Here is a 22,413-nt window from a genome sequence, read left to right as displayed (position 1 = left end):
TTAAGGAATGTCGCGTGTCGTAAACAAACGATAAATTTACGCGGCGGCGATATTTGTTAAAGATCCGGTAGAAACGATAGATAGGAAGGAGGAAAGAATCTGGACGGTTGACTCGCCTATTTTGTTTGGATTAGGTCATCGAGCTTTTCCAGTCGCGATATATATCCGGCTGATATATCGATACACGCCTACGTAGCCACGTGCTCGAGACACCTTCGAGAGAGAAAACGGCCGATAATTTCTGCTGCCAGGCCTGTTGCCGCTGTCGTTCCTCGTCCCTCCTGTCCAATTTCTCCCTCTTCTCGGCTACGCGTTAATATTAATAGTAATAATAATAGTGAGATGTCTCGGAAATGGAAGACGAGGATAGTGGCAATTCGTTTACTCGAGGAGGCGACTGGGTTCCCATTTTCGCGAAATAGTTCCTACTTTCGTCGTACTCTCGCATACTCTCGCATCGATCGCTCAGCGGCTAACGTTATACAGCCGATAGTATCGCTTACACGTTGCTTAACCATCTGTCTTATTAATCGTTGCTTGTCCATCGCGGTGCGTACGGTAGGGCGTACCGTACCTGGCTGTATTTGCATCTACGTTTCTGGTATATACGGATACATCGCTTCGAAACTGGCGCTTTGCTACTACTCGTCCGAGTACGGTCTTCCGTCTTACGAGGTCTTACGAGGAAACGCGCGCGAGATAGCCAGCCTACTCTGCGAATACGCGGAGCGGTTGCATGGAAACCGTTGGATTAGAAAGAAAAGGTCGTAACCGACGAGAAGAAGAACCGTCTGTCGGCTGGATGGTCGTCCAGGAAGTAGGTGCGTCGAACGTAGTTCCTACCGTGGAGGCCGAGACGGTTGTAATAGCGATCGGCATCATTGTCGTGGTTGCCGTATCGTCGCGTTCGGGACAGAGACGAACGCGGATAACAGAGATAGCCGAGGAAAGAGGGAAAGAGAGCGAAGCTGTTGGTAATCTGTGGGATAGGACGAAGAAGCAGCGAGGCATGTCCGAAGGAAAGGAAGCTCCGCGGACCTCAGTTCCGCTCGGTTCTCCTCTTCCTCCATCTCGCCGGTTGTTCCCAACCTTTCCGACGTTTCTTCTTCGCGAATCTTAGCCTTCGTATAAATCCAGCGTTTTGCTCTCTCGTTCGCGCCTGTTACGTATCAAGACGTTGCTCGTACGACGCGGCCATCGACGAAGGTTCCACGAACTTTGAACTTTCGTTTCGCGTCGCGTCGACGAAACTCGCGAGGCTCGATCGCGGAAGCTCTCGGTATCGTACGAGGTACGAGGCGTGGAATCGTTGGTCGATCGACTTTTCGTTTGCGCGAAAAGAAGAAAAGTTCAACAGTTTAACGGTTTCGCGACGGATCTATAAAATTTGCCCGTGTCCCGCGTAGCGCGTTAATTCGGTATACCGTGGTCGTATTTATATCGATTCTCGCGAGAACGCGTTACGGAGCAACTCGAATTCCTAGCGTCTATCCTCGTGTCTAGAGACGCGTCTATGCGAGGTCGACTCTATTTTCGCCCGGGTATCCGTCAGCTCGACCTCTTCCTCTGATTCCGAGGAAATCCTACGCCCCGGCTTTCTTCCACGCTCACTCGTCCGAAATTTCGGCCGATTGCCAGCAAACTCGCTAACGAATTTCAAATTTCTGCCTCTTTGTCAACCGAACCGATCTCCGTATCTCCGACCTAGTCGCGTATTTCTTCGCCTGTCGTCCGTTGTAACGTCGCGTGCGTGCGAACCAACAACAAGGCGCCGCGTTCTTTTCTTCTCTCTCTCTCTTTTTTTCTTTTTTGATAAACTTTGAATTTCACCGGCAAAATTCGAGCGTATCGAGCGTGTACGTAGGACGAAACGCCTGGCCCGGAGGAGCATCGGAAGTTTCGACGATCGATGGAAGCGATCGATTCGGACAAAGCGTAAAGCGAAAGGCGACGTTTGCATAACGCGAAGAGGCCGGAAAAGAGAAGGAGAATGACGCCCCGAGACCAGGTTTCGCGCGAGGCCACTGGATGTCACGAGACCTACTTATAAACGTTCCTACAGCGGCCTTTAGAGCGGCACGACGGTCTCTGGCCGAGCGACGAAATAATATCGCTTCTACGCGAGAAGACGAAACGGATCGATGAAATTTTTCCAGTGGCGAGAAACTGGAAACGTTGGACGTTTACTTATCGATAGGAGGGCGAAACGCGTGGCTCGGCTACGCGACTGTCTCGAGGTAAAGCGGCACGCGGGAAAGCACGAGTTCGAAACGAGTACCGAGCGAAAAGTACCGGTTGCAACGGTACGGTATCGCGTATTATCTATAAGTTGGATTTCTCGGTGTATGCGTGGCTTTTCACGTGGCTTGGGAAGACACGGCGGGCCCGTTAGAGGCACGCGAGCAGCAAACGATTTATATCGGCCGTTTTCTCCGTCGCTCGATACGCTGTTCGCTGGCTCGGGCCGCTTACCGAAAATCGTCGTCCGATCGACGTCCAACGGGCTAATGTTCTATCCGTTTATTTGCTTTGGGCTCGTAACCGGCGGTAAATTTTCCCGGCGAGAACGAGGTGGCGAGAACGGACGAAGCGTAAGAAGCGCCGAAACCTCGCGGCCGAATATTTAAAAGCCGCGTATACTCGAACGATATCCGTGAAAACGTAAGATCCGTGGACGGCAGGATCGACCCTGTTGCAAGCGCGTGTTACGCGTGTTCGCCCCGGCGTTTTCAAGGTGTCGGAATATTCGCGCGCGTCCACGTAGTTTACGCGTTCGGTCGACGATCGGAGATCCCCGCGTGTACGATAGACCGCGTGCATCCCAGCGGACAACCACGGTTCCATGGTCGTCGATTTGGGCGGTTGCGCGACGTAGCAGAGTCGAAAGGCTAAGGCGCATACGTAATGCGTATCTAGAAGCGTGGGAGCCATGCTCGAACGGCTTCCTCTCACGGCACTGCCACGCTTTATCTTGCGTTTATAAATAAGCCGATATCTCGCTCCCTCTCCCTCTTCCTCTCCACTCCTCTCCTCCGTCTCGCTCTCTCTCTCTCTCTCTCTCTCTACCTGTCCCTCTTTCTTTCCGCTCGTCTCCCTCTCTCTGCACGCTCTCCGACCGCCTCTCCGTCTCTATATCCCTCTTTCTCGGCTCGAATAACTCGAACGAGCGACTCGACTAGAAGGAGGTGCGCTCTTCAGTTCCGGCTTCCAGCCACCCGAGTCTATTAATACTCGATTCTAGTCTCTAGTTCGCTGCCCCTTCCCCTGCCTCTCACCCACTTGCCAGTCCACCACCTCGCGACGTCTCACCACTCTATCGGCAGTCTTTGTCTCAACCTGTTCGCCCGTATCGTTCGTCTATCGGTCCGAGCTGTTATCTGCCCACCCGAAATCCAACGAGGGTATACGTACCCGCGATTCTCGCGGAAATTCCAAACTTATTTTCGTTCGACGCTGCAGCCGACCGCGCTCCATTCACCGCGGAGCGTGCCGAGTAATCAGAGCGATCGATATTTAGCGCGATAGATCGGCGTGATTCGAGCAAACGTGATTTCGACGAGACGATAACCGAGAGGAAGACGGAACGACTCGATAAGGCGAATCGAACAAAGGAAAGCTCGCGTTGACGCAACGTTGGCCTTTAACGCGTTCCGAGTCGTTTCGCGCGATCCGGTTTACGCAGGGAAAAGTATTCGATTCCACCGAGATACGCAAAGTTTGTGCGCGGTGTGCCGCCACTCGCGCACCGTTCTACGCGTAAAAACAAGTGGAAAAGGAGGGACGACGTTTTTTCGCACGTCCTTCCGTTTCCGAGAAAATTCGGTTTGAAAATTTGGCGAGTATGCTCGAACTCGGCTAAATCCGGACCGAGTGGGAGCGAATGATCGACAGCGGGTCGAACCGCGTTTCCAAGTAAATCAAAAACGCGCGATCGAATTATTTCGCCGGCCGCTCTGTTTTCGGGGAAAATAAATTCGAAGATGAGCATGCACCGCGTGCGACAACAGTATCGGACACTGTGCGAACGACTGACGGACGACGAAAGGAGATTCGTCCGATAGTAGTTGGTCCGGCGTTTCATCCAACCTTCGTATCGGAGAAAATAAAAAATCCCATTGGGTTTAGAAAGACGGCGAATAGCGAATTTCGTACGGACCGACTTGCACCGTAAACAGCAAACTATTCGCGATAGGCGCGTTTCCGCGCTTTCGAATTTCTCGCAAGTACGTAAGAGCGTGCGATGTACCGATTAAGACGATACGACGAATGACTGGAAATAATATTTATCCGGACGGAAGCGAAATAAGTAAATCGATGTTACGTAATTGGCGGTAGCTTTATCGAGCTATCGGACGATCAACGATGCTTATCGAAATTGCAGTCTCGATCGCGACACGATTTCGGAGCGAGTAAAATTTGTTTTGCCCGTTTCGTAATTCGAAATAATTAATCGGTTCGATAGATAGGTCTGGATAGATAGGGCTAGCCGATCGATCAAAGCGAGTCGATGCGATCGATCGCTCGGTAGGAACAACGTGTTTCCTCGTATTGCGAATAATCCCAATATCGACGGCGAATCGACGGCGAATCGAGCAAAACGAAAACACCTTGTTTTCGAGAAAGATTATCTTTTCTCGATCGTCGGTGGTTCGTGGCGGCTCGTAAGCGGACCGCAGACGGATTTTTACTTTATTCTCGTTGTCGCTGTCGTTGTCGTCGTCGTAGGAGCGGTCGACGAGCAGGAATGCGTTTTTGTCGCGCGTCGAAGGTGAGTAAGCGCGCGATGTTCGCACGATTATCGGCAGCAGACGGAATCCGTGTCGACGCAAAGCGGAATCCGCGTGGCCGAGGAATGCACTCAATTATGCGGGACACTCGAATCACGAGGCGAAGATATTCTAGTCGCGTGTCCGCAACCAAATCGGTTTCGATCGATCGCGGCTATTGCGAGAATTATCGCTCTCTCCCTCCGCTTCTTCCACCTCTCGGCCAAACTCACTGCCCGACAGTCGCAATTTCTCGTCTTGGTCGTTCCTGTTACGTTAGCGCACGGCGAACGATAAACGCGCCATATAATCTCGTTTAATCGGACAACGTAATGGCAGATCGGTACGCGGGATAGGAACAGACCGGAAGTCATCCTTGCCTAGCTCTTGGATGCAAAGTCCAACCGCTAAATTCGTTCGTCTTTCTTATATTCCCAGCCGCGTTTAAATACTTTGCCATTGCCTTCTAGTTTTCTTCGCACTATCCGCATTTATCCGGCTTTATCTCGGCCGGTGATCTTGGCCGTTTCGCGGACGATGGATCGAAATTTCGACGGTTCGATGCACCGATAAGATTACAACTTTTACAATTGTCGCGAAACAGCGTGAAAACGCCGTGCTTCGCCGCTACGTTCTTGGAAATTCGTCGCGCCTAACGTAACGATTCGCAACAGAAAGAACAAGAGGAAAATCGTTTCTGCTCGGTATTTAAAGGACGATGAACGATACTCGAATACGTTTTTCGAAAACGCCCCCCCCCCTAACCGCTCTTTACGCTCGATCGAGAAATTATTTCTTAATTCGACGATAACCGCTGATATTTTTCTGGTAAATAATTTCGAAGGAGAAAAGTGGCCGGGAAACGATATTGTTCGACGATCGTCGAGTACGATATCGCGAGATAAAAATTTCACTGATTAAAATTCCTATCGACGCGCTACCGTTCCACGCGAAACGGATAAATCGGATAAACGTTGTAGGTAAAGGCCACAAATATAGGCAAACAGGCGAGTTACGAAAGCGAGCGCCGAAGAGGATGTAAAGAGGCTCCGCCGCTTCGTACGCGGCGCAATGAGAATCGGAGCAATTTGCCCGCGGTACTAAGATAGCGCGTACCTTCGTTTAGGACGGCGCTTCCTAAACTTTCCCCATTCGCGACCCCATTTTGCCCGGGAAAATTTTGCGTAACGCCGGTTGTATACGTAGAAAGATACGTAAAACAAGCGTACGAATAAAACATCGATCGATAATAAACGAAAGATGTTTAAATTTAAACGATCCTTTGCCGTATTTATAACGTTACCACTTGTTGGCGTTTCCTTTTACCCTACCGATCAAAATCGCAAAGATCGAGAAACCGGGAAAATTTCCATTAACCGTTTCGCTTGTCGAGAAAATTCGGCTCTGCGTTGGTATCTCAAATTCCATTCCAGTGTTCCTACTCGCGGCTTTCTACCTCGACACTGTCCGTATCTTCGACGTTTCTCTCGTCGTTGTCCGGAAGAAAAAAAAAAAAAAAAAGAAGGAAGTAAACTTTAAAGTTTCGCCCGTGATACGAGTTTGCCGCCGCTTGGCCGTGATATCGATGGACGGACAAAAGTAACGCCGAAACATCTGTCACGAGTAACTTTCTTTAGACTCGTTATTTCCACCTTTATCGATCTCATTTTCAGCCACGTGGTTCGCGAGTTTCCTGCCGGACAAACCAACGAGACTAAAAAGAACGCGTGGCCTGGTGGTTTTAATAATTTTATAGCGTAAAAGTTGTCCCATGAGTCGCGCGTTTTTTGCCCGACAGAGACAACGACATTCCGCGACTCGTACTTTGCGTTTGACCGATAATTTGATATTTTTTTTGCAGAAGGAGTTCGACGAGTTGGCCGAATATTTGACGCGACAACGACGCGTAATACGAAATGCCACGAGCGTGTTCGAGTCTGTCTGACGAGAGATCGTTGGAGAAAAAAAGGAAGAAAGGAGAAAGAAAAATTACGGACCTGCGTGGATTAAAAGTTGGGCGATTAAAAGTCGTTCCGGGTCGTTTAAGGACGGACGATCGAGGTTCTTCGTTTCATCGGCTCGTGGCGGTTGGACAAATTTTCACGGCCCCGTGATTTCGTTACGCGATCCCATATGGGAATAGCCCGCGGTTCAAGAAGCCGTGGCGCGCAGGACGGCAAAGACAGACGAGGAGAGAAAAGTTTAGTAATCCACGTTGGTGTTGGCGCAATCGAGGAATTCCTCCTGTGAGTCGAAGGAAGGAAATTGCGTTGCCCAATTAGAAATCGCGGGAGACCGCAGAAAGAAAGGCCAAGAGAGAGCGAGCGATCTACGAGAAAGAAGGAGCGAGCAAAGCTACGGAGGGGGAGAGCGAGAGACAGAGGAAGGGAAAAAGGTTTCGAAACATCGTACGTACTAAGTTGCCACGTTTGTACGATTATCTAATTCCGTGTACCTTTTGCTCGTTTAAATGCACGCGCACGCGCCTACCCATTTTCTCGATTTCATCGCCTATACCGATTCGTTTCGGTAGCGCGACTCGTATCTTTTGTTCGAATCTCGGATCGATCGTCGCTGTCGGCTCGATTAATATCGACGCGATAAAAATTAATCGCCGCACGATTACGTCTCGCGTAATTCGCCGATTTAGATTTCGTTTCGATGTCTCGAATTTTCGCACTCCCTCTCTCTCTCTCTCTCTCTCTCTCTCTCTATATATATATATTATACGTTACTCCGCGCGATTCAACCTTTACGGAACTTAATCCTACGGAAATCGAGATATTTCGATGTTAGTTTCATCGAATCGTCGAGCGTACGAAAGAAAAAGGAAACATAAACATGAAAATATTGTCTTATCTCTCCTTGTCTTTTACGCGATAAGCCTCGCGTAAGATTACAGTTAAAATATCTTTTAAATTAATCGTCTTTCGATTCAAGTGCCTCGACACCTTTTTCCAGACGATTAAAAAATGCATCGAAAAGAAATTGATACGAGGACTATCGAAAGAGCCGCATGTACGATGCCAATAAATTAATAGATTTGCGATAAATTTACAAAAAAGGAAAAGAAACATTTGTTTGAAATATTTACGTACAACGATGTAGACAGAAGAAATTTGTTAACGATATAGAACGACCAACATTGTCTTTGTATAATATACGGTAACACGTGACGACGCTCTTGACGTTTCAAGGATGAGAGTATCTATTATTAATCCCGCAAAATAGAAAAAAATAATGATATATCCTTATCGCGTATTATATAGGTAGCGTTATCGCGTTCTTGAAAAGAAAGAAATTTCTCTTGCGCGAATCTAATTTTTCATCGGACGAACAAAAGTTGGACGAACGAACGTTATAACGACATTGTCTAATCTTTAAGCGATATCCGTACGTTACCTCTACGTATTGAAATAGCGAGCGATTACGAACGACGTTCTATCGGATATCGTCGATCTCGTTAGAAAATTATACAAACTTTTAAATCCGTAAAAGTCGAAGGAGAACGTTCGTCTGCCTGGTCGCTAGAGAAAGATCGATATCTCGTCCGAAATATCGTTTAACCGAAAAACCATCGTACATCTAGTAGCCGATATCTCGTGCAACGTTTGCGACAAAGATGTTCGTGATATCTTCCGGCACGCCATACGGCGACGTACGTTGCGTTTACCGATCGTAAATGACCTATTTATGGGTCAGTTTTTTATGGGTCAATGGTTTCAAATAATTCGATGAAAAGAAATATTACGCGATTGCGACGAGCGCATCTTCCGAGGACTGTATCTGGTCGAGAGACTCGAGGCTTTCACAGGCCCGGTCGTCGTACATGCTCGACAGCTGTTGCAGACTGTCGGCTAGAAGCTGCGTCCAAGAGGAATTTCTGTCCGACGTTTGTCCGGCGTTACAGCTATCTTCTTCGGGGTCTAAAAACGCAGGTATATACGCGGTTAACACCGATCGACATTAGGCGCGTATCCAATCGAACGACGAGTAACAACGATCGTTGGACGTAAAATCTGTTACTTTTTCGATTGCACCTTGGGGGTAACCTTGCGGGTAACCGGCTTACGAGTCGTTACCGTCTAAAAAATGTACGAATTCGAGCGGTGTCAAGCGGGCATTAATTCCGCGAGTACGATGCACTCGAATGGTAAATGTTCTTACTCCACAAACGGGAGAACGGATGATGGAAACTAGTCTCTGGGATTCACCGAGTTCCTCCTCCGATCCACGGCTCTCCTTCTCTTTCCACTCGTACAGCCGCTCTTCCACCTTCTCCTTCTGTGTTCTTAAGCGATTACGCCACGGCGTCTCTCACCTCCGTCTAATCCTGTATTATAATGTACGACGCACGCGCGCACACACAGGCGCACACACGCGCGCACACACACGCGCGAGCGCGAAAAGACACACAAAGGTTAGAGACGAGGCGAGTAAAGTCGAACAAAACGGAATCGAAAAAAATCAAAGTCGAAGGAGAGGGGCAAGTGAAACGAAACTGTAAGTGGGAAGACGGAAGAAATGGACGGAAAAAGAAACGAGAGGTGAGAGAACGGGGGAGGGGGTGGGGGATGATTAGGAAAACGGAAAGGTAGAAGGACGGATCGAGGGAAGAGAAAAAGAGGAGAGTAGCGAAAACGAAGGGAAAGGGGTGGGCGGAAAAGGCGAAGAACGAGGACGATAATTGACATAAATAAAGTAGGAAACGCGGAGAGGAAAACGAGACGGAGAAGAGGAAGAGAGGAGAGACGGAAGAGGAAGAAGAGAAGGGACCTTTGGACGATGGAGGGGATCGACGTCGTTTCAGTCGTCCTCCCGGATGTGCAGCATCATTACACGGCATTCTTCGAGGCTGCGAGATCTCCCTTTCTTTCTTCCTTCGGCCGATGCGTTGACGTAACCGATGCGCGACAAAGCAAATTCCTCTTCCGAAGACGCGAAACGCTCGGAATTCTGATCGGTCTGGTTTCAACTGTGTACTCTGAACGGCTGTTGTAACGAAGGGTATTTTCAAAACCACCGATCCTTTCATGCACGTCGCTTCGTACGTTTGCGAGCGAGCCAGCCTTCGAGCCTGTAAAACTAAGCGACTTTGACTCTGTAAAGAATAACTTGAAACGTCGTTCGAACGTCGTTACGCGTTACCACGTGTACCGTGCGTTTGTTCAAAAGGTAGAACGAAGTTCATCTTTGGCCCGATCGTGTCCGAAGCCCGAGTCAGTCTTGGTAGTTATCTCGAGTTTCTTTGCAATTCGTTTTCCCTGCCAATTGCTCCGATTTTCTACCATGTACACGCACGACCCTCTCGCCAATCTGCCTCCACTGATACGCTATTTATATTCTCCTTCCCTCCGTTTGTCATTTTCTCGCTCTCCCTCGAGAGTTTCATCTTTCCGTGGTATTTTATATCGCGAGACGTACACGACACGCGCGATTTCGCCAAATATCGGCAGATATCGCGCGATACCTGCGGCTGGCGACGCAATCTCGCTGGCGTAGAAATATCAAGTTGTAGATGATTTTTTTTTTTTTTTTTTTTTTTTTTTTTTTTTTTTTTTTATGTGACGCACAGAGTTAAAGACGATGTTTATTGGGTGAGCCGGATTTTCCGGCAGTTGTCAAGCAACGAAAAAGGTTGCCGAGGAGGCGTAGCATTAATCATGGCACAGGTATGTGCGAGCGAGGACTCGGGGTCAAAATCTTTCTTCCACTTCTGAAAGAACGATGATCCACAATGGAACTCCTCGGAATCCTCCTTGCTTGCGCTTACATCTGATCGATCGAAGAAAGGATCGTCCTGAAAAGTTACCGGCTCTTTTCTACTGCCCACCTCGGGGACCTATTAAATCTTGGACTCGAATTCCGAAGGATCTTGTTCTAAAAGAACCACCGACACGATATTTTTCGAGAGAAACGTTCGTGAATAGCCGGGCCTCGGATACGCGCCGCTTAAATTTGTGTCAAAATTTTTTTCAATTTCCTATTTTAGCCGCTGACACTATGAAAACAGCGCTTTTTTCTTCTTCGTTCCTCCTCCAACGCTTGTCTCTATCGACCGCGTTCGATATTTCCAAAAATATGGTCGACTCTTGCGCCTCGAATTCACCTTGCGATACGTTTGAAACTTTGTAAATACACCATCGACAAACTCGTCTTTTTTACGATAAATCAAACGTCGCGCAATATGGAATTTCCTGAATATAGTTTGCGGTTCTACGATCAGTCGACTGATTTAGTTGACTAATAAGTTCCATGTTTCCGTCTTTTCTTTCTCTCTCTCTCTCTCTCTCTCCATCTGCCTCTCTTTTCGTGGGATCCCTTAGACAGGGGAAAAGGCAGATAGAAGGAAAAGATGAAGCGTAAGAATCGGTAGTACTCATAAGCCAGCCGGGATATAACAGGTAAAACAGGTTTGTGGGCGTCCTGAAACGTGGGCTACCTGCATCGTTTCTCGGAGGGGTCCTTCTTCAAACTCGCCTGCCGATTCTTGCGGAAGAAAACGGAAGAAAGGGGAGAAACGCGGCACCTATGCACCTGTTCGTTAAGTAACGACGATTAACGTCTCGAAACAGCCGCTCCGTGATTTTATCGTCGAGCAAACTATGACGCGTATACACGTGCAACAAGAAATTTCAATTTTTCTCTCGCTCGACGAACTTGCAGAGAGAAACGGAGATTCGGAGAAAAGATCGTTTCAAGTTTTAAGTAAGAAAACAACGATGCAAATTGAAAGCGATCCGTTACGATTAACATTGCAATGAATGGGAAAAAAGTAGGCGAGTTGGACAACTATAGAGCGATAAATCTTTTCAAAGGCCCAAACTGTCTTCGCCATAATTGCACGATCGTTGGATCTACCATGATTGATTTATCACTCGCGATATCACAGCGAATGCTATGACAAATTAGATTAAACGTAACGAAAAAATGTCTACTGCGCGAACAACGTTTCACGGTTTTATGTAAAATTGTTTATACGATCGAACCTACGCTACGGGATAGAACGTCGCTCGTTTCGTTATCTAATCGATTACCGTTATGCGAGGCAGTTTATTACACATGGACAATGTGCAAGTTGCGACTCGTGAAATTTCGCTAATGACGTTAATTCGTCGATTAATCATCGTCGATAATATCCTAAAGGTTAATTAAAAATTCGGATAATAAACAAAAGAGAGATTACTCTTTTTAGAGGTCGTTGGGATATCGACTTGTTATATCTTATCGGCTTAACAGAATGATTCGACGTGACTACTTTTCGTCGGATTCGGTAATCTAACATTTCGTCGGGTCAACAGACACCTTTTCGGCCACGAAACTCGAAAATTCCTTCGGTTACAGAAAAATAAATCGAATGCCCTCTCGCCAGTTCGTTAACCCCCGGTCGGTCATCGTTCGTGGTTCGGATACGTTCGACCGTTTTTCCAGCCGTTTGACAAATTCGCGCACTGTACAGATACGTGGATCGCGACAAAACGTTCGCACAGATGTGCTTAAAAAATTGAGCTTTTTCCCGAACCAGGAACGATCGTCGGTTTTATGCAACTCGGAAACTATGAACTTTCTCTTAGGAGCGCGACGTTTTTGCAATTGCAACGTCGGTCCTAAATGTAAACGACGACGCGTCGTCGAATCTATCTACGACGAACGAATATGTTGATTGTGCGATTAATAATCTTTCTCCGCTAATACAGCGAACGGAAGCTGTAATTGGAAAAAGAGACATTAGCAATTTCGATATAGACGATGCAAATTTCGCGTAATTCGATGGAAAATGAAAACGGGGAAAAGAAGGGAAAAGAAAGGAAAAGAAAGGAAAAGAAAGGAAAGACAGATAAATCGGTATCGATTAGAAAAAGCGGGGTTCGACCTCGGGGCGACGTCGGAGCTGGTGGCAAAAAGGTAGGTTCGCGTCGACAGTGAGGATCGCGATTACGAGGAAGCTACGAGGAAGTCGGTGAAGCCCCCTCCAACGTCCTATGGTATTTCCCACTCGATTACAACGCTTCGATTATTTCCGTTCGCGCCGTATAACCGGCCATCTATTCGTCCTCGTCGGACTCGAAGGGTCGCGCGTTCCGGTGGTCCATTTGTCTCCGTTCGTCGAACGCGTTATACGGCGCGGCAAGTCTGGCGCATGCGCGCTATCGTCAGTCTCTCATGGCGCGCGCGAGAGGAGTGGGGTGTGTGGCGGCAAGCTTCCAGCGGAGATCGCAACTTGCGGCTCAGTCGTTCGCCAGCTCCGACACTCTGTGAGTGGATTTTGCCGCGTAGTCGTTGTCGCGCCTTCGAAACACTCGAGTCGTGTCCGAAGTGAAAGGAAATTCGTTTCGCGTATCCTCCTCGAATTCGTCTACTGATCGCCGTAGCGACCTGCGGTAGCCTTCTGTGGAGAGAATAGGGTAAAAAGGACAGAAAGAAGGGAAGAGAAGAGAACGGCAGAGAGAGAGAGAGAGAGAGAGGGAGAGTGATATTCGAGTGGTGTCGACTGTGATACACTTAGCCGCGTAGATAGCTCTGTGATATACGCGTATACACACATGGATATTTCGATAGCTCTGGACTTTTCTCGTACGGACACCGAAAACCGATATCCGTGTGCAGATATCTGCTGAACGTTTAATCGTTGTCGAACGGGGATCTCTGGTTGTGTGCGAGCAACACGGGGGATCCGTACGATTAGCGGGGATATTGGAATGGGTGTATAAATAAATACGTAGAAGGTGCGGAAGAAAGGAGAGGGAAAGAGGGACGGACGGACGGACGAACGGAGAGAGATAGAGAAGAGCAGCGGAAGAAAAGATACACGTGCGCGTGGTCGGTGTCTCGAGGATACCTGTGGATGCCAGGCTGTAGTCACGACGTATTAGGGCGCGGATTTCTGCCCGATGACCGCCGAGGGGATTCGCTTCGACTCGCTAACCGATCTACACCATTGATATTACGCCGCATCGGACGGTTCATCGGCTAAGCCGCGATCGAGGTAACCATCTTATTTTTGCTTTCTTCTTATTTCCACTTTCGCGTAATCTTTGTTCGACGTCGCTGTTTGAACGGCTACGCGAGGAAAATCCAACATTCGTCTTATCGCTTGGTCGCTTCTATTTTCCTTCTTTCCGCATTTCCTATCGCGTCTTATCGTTTCTTTCCGCGCCTGTAATTCGGAAATACGGCCGTGTGAAGCGATCTCTAGGTTATGTAAAAGATTCGAATCGTTGATAATTTAAGGCATAATAGAAGCTTTCCATCTTTTCGTTGGAATGCTTTTAGTTGTACATTACGAGAATGGAAAGCTTGTTTAATTTCGATATTTATATCCGAAAGGACGAGCAACTCGTCGTTAGAATTGCTCGTTGTCCATTGGAATTGCTATATATGCTTTTGTTACTTGGAAATATCGAGCCTCGTTACCGAACGCCAAATGCCCGATGCGTTTCAAAAGTTTGAAGGATCTTTTACGCGTTCCTACGACAATGACGCATGTTGAGATCAATTTTAATATTACGATTACACGTTTTTTAAACCTATTAAACGCGATGAATTATGGAGTTATTCGTAGAATATTTTGTCGTTTTAATCAACGGCCTATTATTTATGACGACAAAAGCTACTCGTATTGATCTTATCGGTCTAGTTTATACGTCGGTGTACATTTTCCGGAAGTACATCGTATTCGAATTAAGATACGATCCACGATATCGCGTAAATAGCCAAAGCAAATCGTTTAAAGTTCGTCCGTGCCTGTCATCGAGCTTCGTTGGACCAAGATCGGTTTGTTGAAGGATTTTCCAGCGTCGTTCGACCGTTGCAGTTAATCTACACATACATATTTATACGTTGTTTATCGACGCGAAACGTATCGATGGAATTTTTGACGCGTCGTAAACAAGACTTCTTTTCTTCTGTCTAATATAAGATATTTGGCAAATACGCATTGCCGCGTAAATAGCGAAAAATTGTTATCCAAGTGTATAGGTTGCTGGTCGTTGCAATTGGTTTAATAACCTAACCTACATTCCAACGGAACTACTGTTACAAGAAAAAAGACAGTTAATCGGCGTATGGGATTATAGATAACGATAAAACTTGCAACGATCTTCTCGTTCTCCTCCGCGAAAGTATATCTATAAAAGCGTGTTAAAAATTCTCAATTATTAATTCCAATAATAGCTGTAATATCTCTCCGCTTTTAATTGGTATCGAGTTATTAATTGGAAGTGTAACAGGAAATTCAGCTAAAATTAAATATCCTATTTTTAATACGTTTCCTATTTTAATACGAGATAACGAAGACGAATGGAACGCGAGCGATATTTCTCTGATGTCGCGAAGATCCAGCTTGAAATTCAAACGCGTTGAAAAAATTCCAGCCGAGGTCCCTGTGAAAATTAAGTTGCAGGTTATAGTTTACGCTTGACACGATACGTAGCATATACGCGCGTTTCTAATAAATATCGGCCGTTAGTTTTTACGAGTTATCGACGATAGATCGCTTACCGTACGAAACATCGACTCGTTCGAATTATTTATTTACCGCGTTATATTTGTCGATTAAAATGCACGTTTCCGTTCTGCGTTTAAACGTTCGAGAAATGTCGCTCGCGTCCTTTCGTCGATAAGTCGAGCGTCTCTTGATAGCCCGTAAATCGCGTACAAGTATAATTCGTTGGTTAGCTGCCGTAACAGCGAAACAGCAAGGACAATGGGAATCGGTCGGCGACGAAAATTTTATTGAAAATTTTATCCAATTGAAAAAGGGAAAGAAGCTCGACCGATTATTTAACGCTCTCGGCAAAATGAAATATTCGTGTCCCAGTCTTTAACATTTTACATATAGGCGATTCGAAATATAATTTGTTTGTTCTTACGCTCGTTCCGTTCTCGCTAATTGCTATATTATATTGCCATCTTATTGCGTTCGATTAGACCAATAGCAAGCATAATCCGACCGCTCGATTAGGGAATTTGAAGATTTCCTACCGACAAAATGACGCAACATCGTTACATATACGAAAAGTACGTATAGTCGAGAGTTGCAGGCAAATAACGATCGGCAGAGTAACGATTGCAAATCGTTTTTGACGATCGGGAAGCTGAAAAAACAAAGTGTTATCGTCGTTGATACGAACCGATCGACCAGGAACATTCTGCCGCGACTGAGAGAAAGGAAAATTGAAAAATCTTAGGCGTAACGTGATCGCGCGATCGCAACGATCGCGAGTATAACCCGTGGCTCGTATTCGGCATTTAAAAAATCTAAAATTCTATTTGAATAAAGAAGGAAACGGTGCGAGGGATTTACGTAGCCCTGGCCTGCACAGCCGCTCTCTTTCTCTCGCGCTTACAACGACGACGCACGCGCGAGCACGGTCGCGCGCGCTCCTACTTACGCACATATGCACAATGTACACTGACGAGCGAGTATACGACGCGACGGCTAAGCGGAGCGGCTGTTGCTTACGCTCCTTGATCGTTATTCAGGAAGTTGCACGTTATCATTTACATAACACGTGAGCTCGAACAAAATCATGCATAATTCCTTCCTCCTTAGCGCGGCTGCGTTACCGCTCTTCGCTCTTTATTTTCCTTTTTCCCTTGGTTGGCAAAAAAAGAAAAAGAAAAAGAGACGAGAGGAAGAAGCCGTGTGTCGCCGGTGTTCGGCAAAGCCGAGCTTCGGCGCGAATCTACGCCAGACAACAGCCTGCTTTATCCGCGTCCGTTCGCTCGTTGCTACGCGATTCCTATTGACGAAGATCCGGCAAGCTCGTTCGTTCTATTCGACTTGGACGCGCTGCTCGACGAGAATTGGCGCGATCTTCGCGACCGAGTTACGCGTCGCGAGATCTCAAGCCCCTAAAGCGAATTCCGAGAACGTTTAACCGCCGTCGTTGAATATTTATTTCCGTTGGTGACTTAAAAAACTATTTCTACTACGCTTTTCTGTGTTTACTAGAACGATACGTTTACTTACACGGGGCAAAACAAGGTAAAAAAGATAGTTGGAAACACAGAGGAACAGGCAAGACGTATCGATTAAAAAGCGGAGAAGCGAATCTCCGTGTAGAAAATAATAGACGGACTCGACGATCGGACGGACGATCGCTGCTCGCTCGCCATCTTTCTCCGAACGTTCCCCCCTCGCCTTTGTATTCTACGCGTAATCAGCTTTCCATTCTGTTCCTGTTTACCGCTGTTCGGCCAATTTCTCGCGTGTTTCGTTCTTCTCGAAACTGCTTCTCTTCCTGGTTGCTTGACAAGCGCGTACGCCTTTGCTCTAATTCCTACTCCCCTCGTCGTTTCTACGAGCGAACGTCCTTTTAGTTTTAAAAGTTTCCTTACGACCTCTCGACCGTACGTTATCGGTCTAGGCGACTGCTTTCGTTCGTGCCTCGAGCGATATACGAAACAATCGTTAAACCCGCGTATGGCCTCGCGGAATCGTCCCGCGGGTCACATGGCTCGAGTCGAATCACCGCAAACAGAATCGATCGATCGTACCGAAAACAGTGGCGAGTGGCCGATGAAAACGTAGGAGGAAAAGGGCAACATTCCGACGCCGATTGGCCGTGCAAAAGCGCGAGGATCGGGTCGAACGAAGACCAAAAAGGAAAGGTGATTTATAGTCGGAGGAATTTAGCGAACGTCCAGCAGGATGTATTTTTCGAAAATCGTGTTTCTAGACGTTCGAAGTCGCGAGCCCTTGTTTCCTCCGTCGAATCTTCTCGTTGGAATTTTCTCCGAACGATTCGGACAACGGATCTCGACATACCGGATGATACCGCGCTGTAAAAAATGGAACGTACGACTGATAAAAAAAGCACTCGATTGGAAAATACTTTTGTAGTCGGGCGTTGTTAACTCTGCGTCTAATTGCATCGTAATCTAGAAAGAAAACGTTATTTTTATAATTCGCGACTCGTTGTCGCGATACCGATAACAACGTGGACGTTTCCGCGATAACGAATGGAAGCGAGAAGAAAGATAAGAAAGTTTGCGAATGGTTATGACATTTTTTCTTCTTCTCGAAGCGAATCCGATGCTTTTGGAAAGTTTGAAAAACCGCGTTAGCCCGTAATCCGTGTGTCGCGCAACGAACACGATCGATGACACTTATCGCGTACGGTATAGAACGCGCGAGTTAAAATTGACCGTGTAATCTAAAATTAGGAGGGTAACCTAACCGAAATCCGATCGAATCGCCGATGACCCGACGATACCGGTCGAGAGGTTAAGTCGAAGTCAAAACGCGCGATCGTTGGATCGAAGGAAGAAAGAAGAGCGGAGAGTCTTGGAAAGTAATTAGAATAAAGCGGTGTATCGGTTTTTCGAGCGTGGAAGAAGGAAAAGGTTGGAAACGATGGAATGGTTTTTACGTCGATTTTCTATCGCAGTCGAGAGAGCCGATAAGAGGTTAAAGGGGAGAAACGAGAACGTGGAAGGAAGAGGAAGTGGGTGGCGAGGGTGGCGAGGGTGGCGAGGGTGGCGGGAGAAGAAAGCCTTTCGAAACGTAATTCCGGCCGGAAGAGCCGGGAACCCGGAAGCGAGGGAGGAAGCACTACCGCGGCAGGGTGGTAAGGGGAATGGAAAATTCTGCGGAGCCTCGAGGGAGGGCTCGATCGATCGTTAAGATCACGGACGAGGTGTCGACGTCTAACCACCGGCAAATTTCTAGCGACTGCCTCTTTCGTTGTCCTTCGCGCTTTGCCTTTCGGAGAGGTTTCTCGCGCAACGACCGTACGAGCAAGCGATTTTTACGACTCGACGATCGTACGACGCCGGGCCTTTTTCGCGCGTAAATAGATAGTGTGGCGAAGCGCGAATGTTCGTTTCGGATAAGAATTTTCCGAGACGATACCGCGGTATACCGCGAACGACGAACCCGACGAAAAAGCAACCGCCGTGTATCGTTGTTGGAATTTTTCCACGCCATTTTCGGCCCGATACTTTGTTCCTACGGATACAAGTCGATCAACGAGACGTTCGCTTCGAAATTCGTACGGAAATTTTACGTTGCGCGTCCTCGGTCTCGTCGATGCGCGCGATTCGATTTCGCCCAAACAGGCGGTAACGAGTGGTCGAATTACAAACATAACGAGGAATCGTTCGTATGTTCGTTTCGCTTAAAATCGTGTCGAGTGAAAACGGGTGCGACGATGTACGAGCGAATTTAGGATATCGGGTAAAGAGAATAGGATACGCTGGTTGGAAGAAAAAGACGAATCGCGTAACGAGAAACATCGCGGAATACGCGTCCGGCTATTCTCTCCTTCTCGCACCGCAGGGAAGAGAACCGGTCTGTATCCGGACCGGAAGCGCGGACCTTGGACTTTTCTTTTTCGCTATCTCCGTCTCGTTGCCTCGTTCCTTCTTCGAAGAATTCGACGAGCGGTCAATTCGATCTTCTTCTCTCCTCCGATCTCTCCACCTTTTCCCTCTTCCTCCATCTTGGCGAGCCTTCTTTCTCGTTCGTCCGGTTGATTCCAAGAGGGAGCAAAAGGAAGCAGACGCTCGCGATAGATGGCATCCGGTTCCCCTCTTTCGAGGAAAACTCGAGGAGGAAGTGGCGTTTAAAATACCTAACGCCGGTTCCTCGTTCTATCGGTTCTTTTTCCACCTTTGCAACTTCCCTTGCCGCTTAAATTACCATCTTTGTCCTAACAAAAACACGGCGAAACGCGCGCTGATCGAGATCGGCTTGCCGCTGAGAAACAACGTTTCGACGCGACGATCTCGGATAGTTGAAGTTTCAGGGATTAGGTTGCCCCGCGAAGCTTCTTTCTCTCTACTTTCGCGTCTCTTCGATCCCTCGCCTTCGTCGAGGATCGTTCGCTCGAGACTCGTTAATTTCTTGCCGCGCGTTGACCCTTTGTGCACGCAGAATCTTGATTAATCGACCGTTAGGTTATCTAAAAACCTATTGATCGAGCTGATTGAGTTAACCGTTGAATTATCAAGATCAACCGCTTGCTCGAATCCCCGGTTACTCCTTTCACGATTAATTCCACCGTATTATTCGTATTATTCGTATTATTCGTATTATTCGCGATATTCGGCCACAGCCGCGCGTACGGATTTCCAACTAGCGAACGCAGCGTTGCAAAGCGTCTCGATAGCGACAATAGCGCGTCGAATTTACGCCTGTAAATCGTTATCCGTGCGATAGAACGTGGCGCAGTCGGTGCGAGACAAACAACGGAGAATCTCGTTTTCGCTATTCCCGTTTTACCGATATCTCTCGTTGTTTCGTTTCCAAGGACCCTTTTTACACCACGTACAGGATCCTTTGCGCGTCGATTCGAAACTCCGGCAAGTTGGACGTCGCGTTAAGTTCGATCGGCGGTTTATGAAAAAGAGAAAAGAGCGGCAAAACGTAATTTACCGCGCTACTTCTTACCTTTTGTTATTTCGCTCGCTCGCGTCGTCCGTTACACCCCTCTTTCAAGTACGCGGTGCTGTTTCGTTGCATCTTTGTATAATTCACACGCCTCTTGAGTGGTTTCGTGGATCGTAAAATTTTGCGATCTAAAATTATCGTACAACGGATATCGCGGCAATAAGAGCCGACTTTAGCCGCCGTTGGTACCGCCGTACTTCCTTCGTCCTGTATTTAGAAATACAGATTTCCCGACCGCTCGATAACCCGCCAAACTTTCCGTCCTCTCGACGATACAGCTCGCATCGCGTCCAAGCTCAGCGTCGAAGAAAGCCGCGTATGTCAGTCCGTGACTTTTTAACTCGTAAGTTCGAATCGTCGTCGTTATCGCGGTCGGTTCGTTTCGTCTAAAGCCGAATCGACCGATCGTTCGATATCTTCGTTTCTTTGCACGGACGAACGAGGACATCCTTAAGACGGTCGTCGACGTTGCGGCAAACCGATTCCGTTCTTCCGTGGATGCGATTTTTCCTATTAGATCGGCTAGTTACGAGCGTGGTTGTCGCGGTAAATTGTCCCAACGTTCTTTGGAGTCGAGAGCTTGAACTCTCTCGTCATCGGCGGATTCATAAAAGGAGCGAGCGACGAATCGTAGAATTTGGCGGAATACGCGTAAGACGATCGTTCACTTTCACGCGATACTAGCATCGAAAAGAATCGATTATCGTTTTCGCGAACGCGATTGGAAGATCGCATCTGCGACTTGTTTCGTCTCGCGTCCAATCGATCGGCGTAGATCGGTTGGCGTTTGTTTTCGCGGCGTGCCTAACCGCTAACGTCGAAGAAGGTTACGGTACCGCGACGTTCGTAAATATTTCCGCCGCCGCTCCACTCTCTGTACATCGTGTTAGAAAAAGGGGAGAGAAGAGTTGGGTCGTTAACTGGGAAGAATCTATTTTTCTTATTTATCCCGACTCGCGCGCCAACGATCGACGTGCGATTCGACGTGTCCGCCCCGACACATTCGGCCGAGACGTTCGAATCGCGTTGCGGTAAGGTTGCTTATTTCGATAAACAGCGTCTATTTATAGCAAACAATGCGAACCTGCGTGAGAAAATCGGACGGAGGACGATCGGCAGGTGGTGACGTTCGATCCGCCGCGTTGGCGTCCAAGAATAAAGCTAACGCGAATAAAAAGAATGGCAAAGTTTTTCCTTCCATTTCCGTATTTTCCAACGTTTGACCAGCGACCGATCGGCATCGCGATGACACTCGTATAGGCGTAAAGATGGAGCGGGATTTTCGTCGATTTAACGAGATGTTTTATAAATTTGACGCGGTAACGTACGTTAACCGCGCGAAAAGTTTCTTCCTACGGCCCTTGTACGTACGCTTTTACTTTCGTCGACTCCTTCGTTCCGAAAACACGATTCCTTTAATTACCGTCCGTCTCGCGAGTGCGTAAGCGTGTCTACGCCGTATACTAAATTTCAAAAAATATGCACGCGCGTACTCGCCTTTAATAGAACGTAATTTAATGTGAAAATTATGGAGGAAAAGAGCGGCGCTGATTTTATCTTTCATGGCCGGTAATTAGAGCATCGTGATGCGATGCGATCGATCTTTCCAGGGCTAATCCGCTAAATTCGATCGCAACGCGATACAAAGAAATCGGCCTTCGCGATTGTCCGAGCTCGTACGACCGTCCCTCTTATTCGCAAAGTTTCGTTCGTTTCTAGTTTGTAAATTAGAAATCGGGCAAAAGGGATTTTCCTACACTGGTGCGGGCACTGTCGACGTTACGAAGACTATCGAGTAGCGTTATCTGGAATACCGATCGACCGTGTATGCGATGGAAAAAAGAAAGATACGCTACCCTGTCATAGATAATTTCCATTTTTATCCCCATTAATTAGAGTGTCTTATCTAGAACTCTTTCAAGATACGATCGAGTATTTAATGTAACGTAACGTAACGTAACGTCTCGTACGTTGCAAATTCTTATTATTTCTCGTTAGAAATTCTCGCGACGCGTCGATCGCGAATTTTACGGGGTTTGCGCTGTAGCAGCCAGCCGAAACGCGTACACGCGAAGCAAGTGGAAAAAGAAGCGCCTGGACGGGAGGATAGGCAAAGAAGATGGACAAACCACGACCAGGAAAGTGGCAACGTTCCCTGTCGAGCGAGAGACGTCTTGTTCCGGGAGAGGCGCGGGTCGGTGCTCCTGACTAAACGGTCGAGTAGCGCGTGGATGTTTGAAAAATTCTTGC

General features: G+C 47.5%; 1 protein-coding gene across 5 annotated transcripts in view; it reads left to right on the top strand.

The window, feature by feature from the left end:
- The window catches only part of LOC126875084 (ets DNA-binding protein pokkuri), a 57,085-nt gene that overhangs the window by 15,218 nt on the left and 19,454 nt on the right, over nt 1-22,413 (top strand). For 2 of the 5 annotated variants that reach the window (XM_050637774.1, XM_050637773.1), the window contains exon 1: nt 9,341-13,752. The gene's annotated coding sequence lies outside the window, so the exon portion shown is untranslated. Of the gene's footprint in view, nt 1-6,627; nt 7,175-9,340; nt 13,753-22,413 lie in introns of those variants that run through there. The other 3 variants (XM_050637772.1, XM_050637771.1, XM_050637767.1) reach the window with 3 other exon arrangements.

The sequence above is a fragment of the Bombus huntii genome, chromosome 17 (genome assembly GCF_024542735.1).
Source record: "Bombus huntii isolate Logan2020A chromosome 17, iyBomHunt1.1, whole genome shotgun sequence".
Classification (NCBI taxonomy): Eukaryota; Metazoa; Arthropoda; class Insecta; order Hymenoptera; family Apidae; genus Bombus; species Bombus huntii.
Note: the sequence above shows the minus strand (reverse complement) of the source record. Positions and strands in the feature narration are given on the sequence as shown.